Source organism: Amblyraja radiata, chromosome 4 (assembly GCF_010909765.2).
Source record: "Amblyraja radiata isolate CabotCenter1 chromosome 4, sAmbRad1.1.pri, whole genome shotgun sequence".
Classification (NCBI taxonomy): Eukaryota; Metazoa; Chordata; class Chondrichthyes; order Rajiformes; family Rajidae; genus Amblyraja; species Amblyraja radiata.
In genome coordinates, this window is record NC_045959.1 from 84,514,863 (window position 1) to 84,525,342 (window position 10,480).

Consider the following 10,480-nt stretch of genomic DNA (forward strand, 5'->3'; position numbering starts at 1 on the left):
GTGATAATACAAGGCATGAACTGAACAGGAGGAAAACTGGCCTCTGCAATGATGGGAATCTTTAGAGGAACCCAGATGGATGATCCAATCAGCACTTCTAGTTGAACATCGCTGTGAAGACTTCAGCCTCATACTTAGCTGTTGCATTCTGGCCCATTCTTGGAACCCATTCCTCCCACTTGCCGGGCTGCCAACATTGGGTGAGAATTGGGAGTGAGAAATTGTGAGAGACCAAGCCCAATGGGGAGTAGCGACCGAGGGGGGGGGGAGGGGGGGGAGCTTTTGCATTTTTCAGCTTGAAATTGCGCAATCTGGTGCGAATCTTTTAACTTACACTTGAATGCAATATTTATGCTTTAAATTGGATTAGCTATAAGGTTAGGCTAAATTACATAGTAGAGCCAGGCTCTGATCAACAGATGCAGCACATGAATGATATTGGTGTATTCATGTATGGAAATCAGATTATAATCAAACACTTGGCCCATGTTGACCAACCTGGGTCTCACAGCACACCTGGTACTACTCCTGACCCTGACTCTAGTTGCATACCTTCTCTCATTCCTGACCCTGAGTCCAGCCTTACACCTAGCCCCCTATTCTACCCTGATCATAGCTGCTTACCTGCTTAGGTTCCCAGTGCTGAACACTCCCATTGTCCCACCTTTGACTGCACACCTAGTACTATTCAGATTCAGATTCAGATTCAAACTTTATTGTCATTGTGCAGTGTACAGTACAGAGACAACGAAATGCAGTTAGCAACTCCCCAGAAGAGCGAACATAGAATATGAGCAATAAATATATATACGTACATACAGTCGTAGTAGTGCAATTTTTCTGGGGGAAGGAGTGTCCGGCGGGGGGTGACTGGCAATCAGACCTTGACCCTGGATGCACACTTGGCCTTGCTCCTAGCCCTTCTCCACTGACAATATATCTGGCCCACACACAAAGCCCCATATCTGACCCCCTGGACTTAACCTATTACGTTCAAGTCCACAGGTGCTTATCTAATGTGGTAATCTTTTATGGGGCACTTCACGGACCAAATTATGTATAACAAAATTTGCTACATCCATTGCTTCCTTGTTATCTAACATGCTAGTTACTTTGTCAAAGAAGTCATCAATTGGTTGAACACAATTTCTCATCCATAAAATTATACCCACTCAGCTGTATAAGTATTCTGTTACCATTTCCTTCATTTTCCTAACAAACTGTCCTGAAGTCACTTTCACCCCCAATATTTTCAGTATTTTGCTGTCTTCCTCTCAGCTGGGACTTTTCCGAATTGCAAAGTCCAATAACTATATATTTAAGCAATAATATTCTATTTAATGTGATCTTGAGAGTACATCATATTTTCTGTGGTATTCATAACACAACAATGATAAAAATATCTTTGTTTTGATTGCACCTACCAACATGCATACATTATTATGTTACAGTTAATATGTACCGATGGCAAATTTTTGTTCCAATTCTCCCCATTCCCAATTACTTTTACATTGAAGTTATTGAAATCCAAGTGAAGTTTAAATGGCATCAGAAATATAAAACCTGCGGAATGGATGATATTCATTACGTGGTTGGTTGGAGTCAGTATCAGCACAATTACTATATTAAACTTTGAATCTTCAGATGTCCTGGTTCAAGCTAAAACTAAAGACAAACAAAACCAGGGATCCAGACATCACGGACAACTGGCCTCAGTTTCACATTCACATCTGGCAGTGCTCTCTGTCTGAACCAAGGGCAATGGAGCATTTTTGAAAGTGGGGGAGCCTGAGCAATCGCTGATCACTGGCCTTGGGGTACCCGGCGAGGGAGTGGAGCAACTGAGTGGGGGGAGGGTGTGGGAGGGGGGTGTCCCCCCTCTCACGGTAGGGACTTTTTGAAATTTGATGTATTAAAATCATGTTTTAGTGCATTGTAGAAGTATGATTTCAATGACTTTTGTTTGAAGTATTTTTAAGAGGTAACTTTTTAAGGGTAATTTTTTCCACACAAAGGGTGGTTGGTAGGAGTATGGAACACACTGCCTGAGGAGGTAGTTGAGGCAGGGACTCTCCCAACATTTAAGAAACAGTTGGACTGATACATGGATAGGACAGGTTTGGAGGGATATGGACCAAAAGCAGGTAGTGTAGCTGGGACATGTTGGCGGGTGTGGGCAAGTTGCGCCGAAGGGCCTGTTTTAACACTGTATCACTCTATGACTACATTATACCTCCACCATGCATGAATGCTTCAAAATCAAGTATTTGAGTTTTATTGCCATATACTCAAGCATAGAAACATAGAAAAGAGGTGCAGGAATAGGCCATTCGGCCCTTCGAGTCAGCACTGCCATTCAATATGATCATGGCTGTTCATCTAAAAGTACCTGTTTCCTTTTTTTTTCCCCCATATCCCTTGATTTCGCTAGCCCCAAGAGCTAAATGTAACTCTCTCTTGAAAACATCCAGTGAATTGGCCTCCACTTCCTTCTGTGGCAGAGAATGCCACAGATTCACAACTCTCGGCGTGAAGAAAGTTTGTCCTCATCTCAGTCCTAATTGGCCTACCCTTTACTCTGACCCCTGGTTCTGAACTCCCCCAACATCGGGAACATTTTTCCTGCAGTTACAGTAAGTGAAAATCTAGCAGGCAAGCAGGATGCTTTCTCCAACCACCCCCATTTGAAGGCCACTATCTTCCACCGTTTCAACCCACTGCTTGGTACTTACTTCCAGCAGCCACTGGTTGTCCTCCAGGATGCACTGAGCCGCAGCCTGATCCATGCCGGTCACCTGGGTGAATTCGGCACAGAGACTCTCATGGCAGCGGCCCAACGCTTCCGACGGCCCGGGACTCTTGCACTGAGGCTGCTCCATGGCCGGAGCTGCAGCGAGCGACTCGCCAGGCTGGCAAACACTCGCCAGCCCGGGAAACACTCGCCAGCCCGGCAAACACTCGCCAGCCACGACTCCCCGTCCGCATCTGTCCCCGCCATTGCTTCTGCTTCCATCCCTCCCTCAACCCCGGCTCTCCAACACCATGCAGTTGATATGAGTTTTGAAATTTTCCTTGATCAAAGAATTTCTCACGACAGTGCGTGAAAAATTTGTGATCAGCGTGAGAGCGTGAGAATTTGGCGAAATGCATGATTCTCACGCTCAATGCATGAGAGTTGGCAGCCCTGCACTAGCTGTTTAATTATCTATTAATACCAATTCTGGCAAACTACAGAAAAATAACCTGATCCACGATTTGTGGGATCATTTGGTTCGTACTTTATAGTTTTATTTGGTGTTTAGTCAGCACAATGTCATGTGATTGCAGCTTCACTGAGTTGAAAGCTCATTTGTAGTTATGTCTGATACTGCCGCATAACGCCTTTCTGCAATCCTCTCTGATTCTCTTTGAACCAAGATAAAAATATCTTTGTTTTGATTGATTGAAAATAGCAAAAATGAAATGCAAGCTATTTCTGAGTGAAATCAACCAACACTTATTCCATTACAGATTATGAAACCTACATGTGTCGGACTTATCAAAAAGTTATGATGCTATATTAATTGAAATCTATATTACTAAATCTCTGATCTTGACCGCTTTTGGCCCACTGTGCTGCAATTTCCGACAGAACGCCGCCACCTATGGCCGACATTTTTGGCCACCTTGCTCAGAGCCCCCCTCCGCCTTAAGGGTGCGGAGGACTTTTCCCATCGATGACAAATCAAAGAGATATTAATGTTTTAAAAACATTCACCATTCTCTCTGCTGCCCCTGCTGGAGGGACTATAAAACCAGGAAGTGGTGTGCCTCACTCAGTCTCTGCAAGGTGGATGAAGCCAAGGGTCACGTCTATCTGAGCTCTGAATAACACTGAACAAATGTCTACACAACTGTGAGTACCCTTAATGTGGGTTGAAAATGAAAATATGGTTTGTTTGAAGTAAAAAGGCACAGCCTGCAAATGGTTGTTTGGGTGCTTTGACTTGAAGTTGAAAGGCATACTTACTGCAAATGGTGGCTTGGGTGCTTTGGCTTGAAGTTGAAAGGCACTACTTCCTGCAAATGGTGGCTTGGGTGCTTTGGCTTGAAGTTGAAAGGCACTACTTACTGCAAATGGTGGCATGAAGTTGAAAGGCACTACTTACTGCAAATGGTGGCTTGGGTGCTTTGGCTTGAAGTTGAAAGGCACTACTTACTGCAAAAGGTGGCTTGGGAGCTTTGGCTTGAAGTTGAAAGGCACTACTTACTGCAAATGGTAGCGGGTAATTTGGCTTGAAGTTGAAAGGCACTACTTACTGCAAATGGTGGCTTGGGTGCTTCGGCTCTAAGTTGAAAGGCACTACTTACTGCAAATGGTGGCTTGGGTGCTTTGGCTTGAAGTTGAAAGGCACTACTTACTGCAAATGGTGGCTTGGGTGCTTTGGCTTGAAGTTGAAAGGCACTACTTACTGCAAATGATGGCTTGGGTGCTTTGGCTTGATGTTGAAAGGCACTACTTACTGCAAATGGTGGCTTGGGTGATTTGGCTTGAAGTTGAATTGCACTATTTACTGCAAATGGTGGCTTGGGAGCTTTGGTTTAAAGTTGAAAGGCACTACTTACTGCAAATGGTGGCTTGGCAGCTTTGGCTTGAAGTTTAAAGAAATCGCCATTCTCTCTGCTGCACCTGTTGGAGGGAGGGGGAGGGACTATAAAACCAGGAAGTGGTGTGCCTCACTCAGTCTCTGCAAGGTGGATGACGCCAAGGGTCATGTCTCTATGAGCTCTGAATAACACTGAACAAATGTCTACACAACTGTGAGTACCCTTAATGTGGGTTGAAAATGAAAATATGGTTTGTTTGAAGTAAAAAGGCACAGCCTGCAAATGGTTGTTTGGGTGCTTTGGCTTGAAGTTGAAAGGCATACTTACTGCAAATGGTGGATTGGGTGCTTTGGCTTGAAGTTGAAAGGCACTACTTCCTGCAAATGGTGGCTTGGGTGCTTTGGCTTGAAGTTGAAAGGCACTACTTACTGCAAATGGTGGCATGAACTTGAAAGGCACTACATACTGCAAATGGTGGCTTGGGTGCTTTGCCTTGAGGTTGATAGGCACTATTTACTGCAAATGGTGGCTTGGGAGCTTTGGCTTGAAGTTGAAAGGCACTACTTACTGCAAATGGTGTCGGGTAATTTGGCTTGAAGTTGAAAGGCACTTCTTACTGCAAATGGTGGCTTGGGTGCTTTGGCTTTAAGTTGAAAGGCACTACTTACTGCAAATGGTGGCTTGGGTGCTTTGGCTTGAAGTTGAAAGGCACTACTTACTGCAAATGGTGGCTTGGGTGCTTTGGCTTGAAGTTGAAAGGCACTACTTGCTGCTAATGGTGGCTTGGGTGCTTTGGCTTGAAGTTGAAAGGCACTATTTACTGCAAATGGTGGCATGAAGTTGAAAGGCACTACTTACTGCAAATGGTGGCTTGGGTGCTTTGGCTTTAAGTTGAAAGGCACTACTTACTGCAAATGGTGGCTTGGGTGCTTTGGCTTGAAGTTGAAAGGCACTACTTACTGCAAACGGTGACTTGGGTGCTTTGGCTTTTAGTTGAAAGGCACTACTTACTGCAAATGGTGGCGTGAGTGCATTGGCTTGAAGTTGAAAGGCACTACTTACTGCAAATGGTGGCTTGGGTGATATGGCTTGAAGTTGATAGGCACGACTTACTGCAAATGGTGGCTTGGGTGCTTTGGCTTGAAGTTGAAAGGCACTACTTAAGGCAAATGGTGGGTTGGGTGCTTGGGCTTGAAGTTGAAAGGCACTACTTAAGGCAAATGGTGGGTTGGGTGCTTGGGCTTGAAGTTGAAAGTTACTACTTACGGCAAATGGTGGCTTGGGTGCTTGGGCTTGAAGTTGAATGGCATTACTTACTGCAAATGGTGGCTTGGGTGCTTTGGCTTGAAGTTGAAAGGCATTACTTATTGCAAATGTTGGCTTGGGTGCTTTGGCTTGAAGTTGAAAGGCACTACTTACTACAAATGGTGGCGTGGGTGCATTGGCTTGAAGTTGAAAGGCACTACTTACTGCAAATGGTGGCATGAAGTTGAAAGGCACTACTTTCTGCAAATGGCGGCTTGGGTGATTTGGCTTGAAGTTAAAAGGCACTACTGCAAATGCACTTACTTCCTGTTTGCATTGTATATTGATTTTAGATAAAATGCTACCACTTCTGGCTGTGATTTTTGGCCATCTTACTCAGTCCCCCCTCCGCTGAGCAGGTGCAGAGAATTCTTCCCATCAATTAAAAATAAAAGTGTTATTAGTGTTTAAAAAATGTTGAGAATCTCTCTCCTGTCAATCACGCCCTGAAAGCCACACCTTTTCCGGGGGGAGGGGTTATAAAACCCGGAAGTGGTGGTGTGGCTCAGTCTCTGCATGATGGGAGAGGGAGAGGTCATGACTCTGTCTGAGCTGTGAATCAACTGAACACACTGAATGTCTACTGAACTGAGTTTGGTGTTTTGTGTGGTTTTATGGTGGTTTCACCCTGCATGAAATGGTATGAAGCTGCATTTGAATTTGGTGGCCTTGGACCCTGCTTGAAGTGGAATGAAACTGCACTTGAATTTGGCGACCTTGCATCCTGCTTGAAGTGGTATTAAACTGCATGAATTTGGTGGCCTTGCACCCTGCTGAAAGTGGTATGTGACCGCACTTGAATTTGGTGGCCTTGGATCCAGCTTGAAGTGGTATGAAACTGCACTTGAATTTTTGAGCTGCCACCTCAAGAACCCATACCTGCACTCCAGAAAGCCCCCCCACTGGCCACCAACTACTTTCCTTCCTCCGGCTTCACAATCACAACTCTTCAAATCTGTCTCACAACTACTGTTCTTATCTCTGGCCTTTGTTCCAACCACCCGCATGTCAAACCCACCACCCCCCCCCCCCCCCCCCAGGCTATGTTAACCCGCCACGTTTTGTCCTGCCTCTTCAGCTTTTATATCTCTTCCTATAATCAGTCTGAAGAAGACTCTTGACCCAAAACGTCACCTAGCCGTGTTCTCCAGAGTTGTTGGTTGACCCGCTGAGTTGTTCCAGCAATTTGTGTTCTTTTGGAGAGATTAACAATTTGAGCAAAGGCTACGTAACACTACCAACTCATTCTATGACGCAACTTTATTCAGAGGAAAATACCCAAAGACCCAAAAGGTGGGATTAGAACTAATTAAAAGGAATTCATTTGATACTAATAAATATAATGATGGAAACAACAATGAAATAATGTGATGTGGCAGAAAGCATCAAATTAGTTCAGTGTGTCAATAGTTTGATGCTTAAAGGCATACAATCAGCAGTTTAAGTTTTGTGAATAGACAGTCACTTTGGCAATGATCATTCTCTGTTATAATGGAGATAATTGGACACCAACCTCTGAAGTTTGCATGTTTAAAATGAGTGGTGCTGTGCAGTATTTAAGGTAATCGGCATAGAATTAGTGAATTGACATGACGTTCAACTTGCTTATTTAAATTACTGAGAAAAATATTAGAAATGTTACATCCTATTCAGTAAGATGGAAATAATATTTTAATGGCAAAATTAATTTCTCCAGCCTTGAAAATCTTATGCAATATAATTCTTTAATTATTTTAAATGTCATTGTATTAAAATAATTATTTTTGATTGATTAAAGCAGAGTGCTAAAATATCATGCATAAAGTGCATTTCATATCATGTTTTCTGTGAAATATTTAAAAATAATTGTAATAGAGTTGGTAGGCCAGCTAATAGAAAGCCAGCTAATAGAAAGCCACCTAGCCAAAATTCCTCTTCTGCACTGTATGCACCTGTGACACTATTTTCAGGGAATTGTGTACTCCTACATCTCTCTGCTCTGCAACACTCCTCTGCCCATTCTATGCACTGTGAAGGTCCTGCCCTGACTTAACTTCTCAAAATATAACATCTCACTCTTATCTGAATAAAGCTCTAAACTCCACTTCCTTGGCTCATTTGCCCAGCTGATCAAGATCCCACTATAATTCTTGATTCATAACCACTTTTTACTGTCCACAAAGCCAGCTACTTTAGTGACACCTGGACAATTACTTACCATGCCTTGTACATTTTCATCCAAATCGTTGATGTAGATGACAAAGCACACTGGCTGCAGCACTCATCCCTGAGGTACACCATTATCATAGGCCTCCAGTCACAAAAACAACCTTCCAACACCATTGATAGACACAAAAAAGCTGGAGTAACACAGCGGGACAGGTAGCATCTCTGGAGAGAAGGAATGGGTGACGTTTCAGGTCGAGACCCTTCTTCCAAGACCATCCTCCATTTCCCCACCACGAAGCCAATTCTGTATCTAGCTCTAGTAAACCAGCACCAGCAGTTCCCCGTTTCTATATCCAGTTAACTAGCTCTCCCATCATCCCATGCAATATAACCTTACAGAGCAACCTACTATGTTGAATCTTATCAAAGCCCTTTAGTTTAGTTTAGAGATACAGCACGGAAAGAGACCCTACACCCCACCATATCCACACGGACCAGCAATCCCCACACACTAATACAATCCTACATGCACTAGGGACAATTTAATGGAGCCAATTAGTCTTTGGAGTGTGGGCTGAAACCAGAGCACCCAGGAGAAAACCCATGAAGGTCACAGGGAGAACATACAAACTCCGTGCAGACAGCATCCTAGCCTGGATCAAACCAGTCTCTTGTCCAGGGCCGTAGCGTCAGAGCCATTGTTGGCCTCACTATAGTGCTTAATCATCATTTTTAAAGTTACCTGCATGAAATTTAAGTGAGACTCTCTAGACCTGCCTGAACATCCACAAACGTGGCACGCAAATGTGCATGCTGAGCACTATTTCTACTATTGTCCTACCTCTGTCCACTTCAATAAAATCTTGTTTTAACCTCATGGACATCTCCTTCCCCTCAATTTTTTGATTCACAACGTTCATCAAAACCAACGTGATGACAAGCAATTCCTTTAATGAACTACTCTCTAGCATTGAGTTTAGTGAGACATTGAGGAATCACTTAATCAACATACAAACACTCTCAAACCAGCTCTTTCTTTAAATGAGATAACAGCTAATCTGATTTAACCTGCATTACTGCATTCCTGTCTACCCACAGGAACCTTTCATTGCCTTGCTCATCAATCATCCACCTACCTCTGCCTTAAAAGTATTCTAAGAACTCTGATTTTGCCACACTTTGAGGAAGATACTACCAAAAGTTCACAAACCTCAGAAAAAGTACCTCAATTCTTAAATAGGTTATCTGTTAGTTTTAAATCATAATCTATTGTTAGAGGTTCACACAAAGGACCAATTTTCTCCAAATTCACTCCGTCAAAACTCTTTAGTACTTTTCATAGAAATGAACTGCAGATGCTGGTTTATACCAAAAATAGGCACAAAGTGCTGGAGTAACTCAACAGGTCGAGCAGCACCTTTGGAGAAAATAGACGTGACTTTTCGGGTCAGATTGGGTCTGAAGAAGGGTTCCGACCCAAAACGTCACCTGTCTATTTTCTCCAGATATGCTGCCTGACCTGCTGAGTTACTCCAGCATTGTGTATCTACCTATGGTACCTTGTTTGTTTCAATCAAGCCAGCTCTTACTCTTCCAATCTTAAAGCCGAGTCTACCCAACGTGTCCTCATAAGATAATTGGCCCAATTCAGATATTAGTTTAATATCACTGATGGGGATGAGTCAGAGTATAGAAGAGAGATCGAGCGACTGTCCATATGGTGCCAGCACAATAACCTGGCCCTCAACACCAGCAAAACCAAGGAACTGATTGTGGACTTTGGAAGAAGTAGGATGGGGACCCACAGTCCCGTTTATATCAATGGGTCGATGGTTGAAAGGGTCAAGAGCTTCAAATTCCTGGGCGTGCACATCTCTGAAGATCTTTCCTGGTCCGAGAACACTAATGCAATCATCAAGAAAGCTCATCAGCGCCTCTACTTCCTGAGAAGATTATGGAGAGTCGGTTTGTCAAGGAGGACTCTCTCTAACTTCTACAGGTGCTCAGTAGAGAGCATGCTGACCGGTTGCATTGTGGCTTGGTTCGGCAACTTGAGCGCCCTGGAGAGGAAGAGACTACAAAAAGTAATAAACACTGCCCAGTCCATCATCGGCTCTGACCTTCCTTCCATCGAGGGTATTTTTTGCAGTCGCTGCTTGAAAAAGGCTGGCAGTATCATCAAAGACCCACACCATCCTGGCCACACACTCATCTCCCTGCTACCTTCAGGTAGAATATACAGGAGCCTGCAATGACCAGGTTCAGGAATAGCTACTTCCCCACAGCCATCAGGCTATTAAACCTGGCTTGGATAAAACTCCGAACATTAATAACCCATTATCTGTTATTTGCACTTTATCAGTTTATTTATTCATGTGTTTTGTAGTCAATGCCTATTATGTTCTGTTGTGCTGAAGCAAAGCAAGAATTTCATTGTCCT

At 43.6% G+C, this 10,480-nt stretch overlaps 1 protein-coding gene across 7 annotated transcripts in view; it reads right to left on the reverse strand.

Annotated features, from left to right (window-relative positions):
• The window catches only part of ptk2 (protein tyrosine kinase 2), a 465,509-nt gene that overhangs the window by 282,961 nt on the left and 172,068 nt on the right, over window positions 1–10,480 (reverse strand). The window lies entirely within an intron of this gene.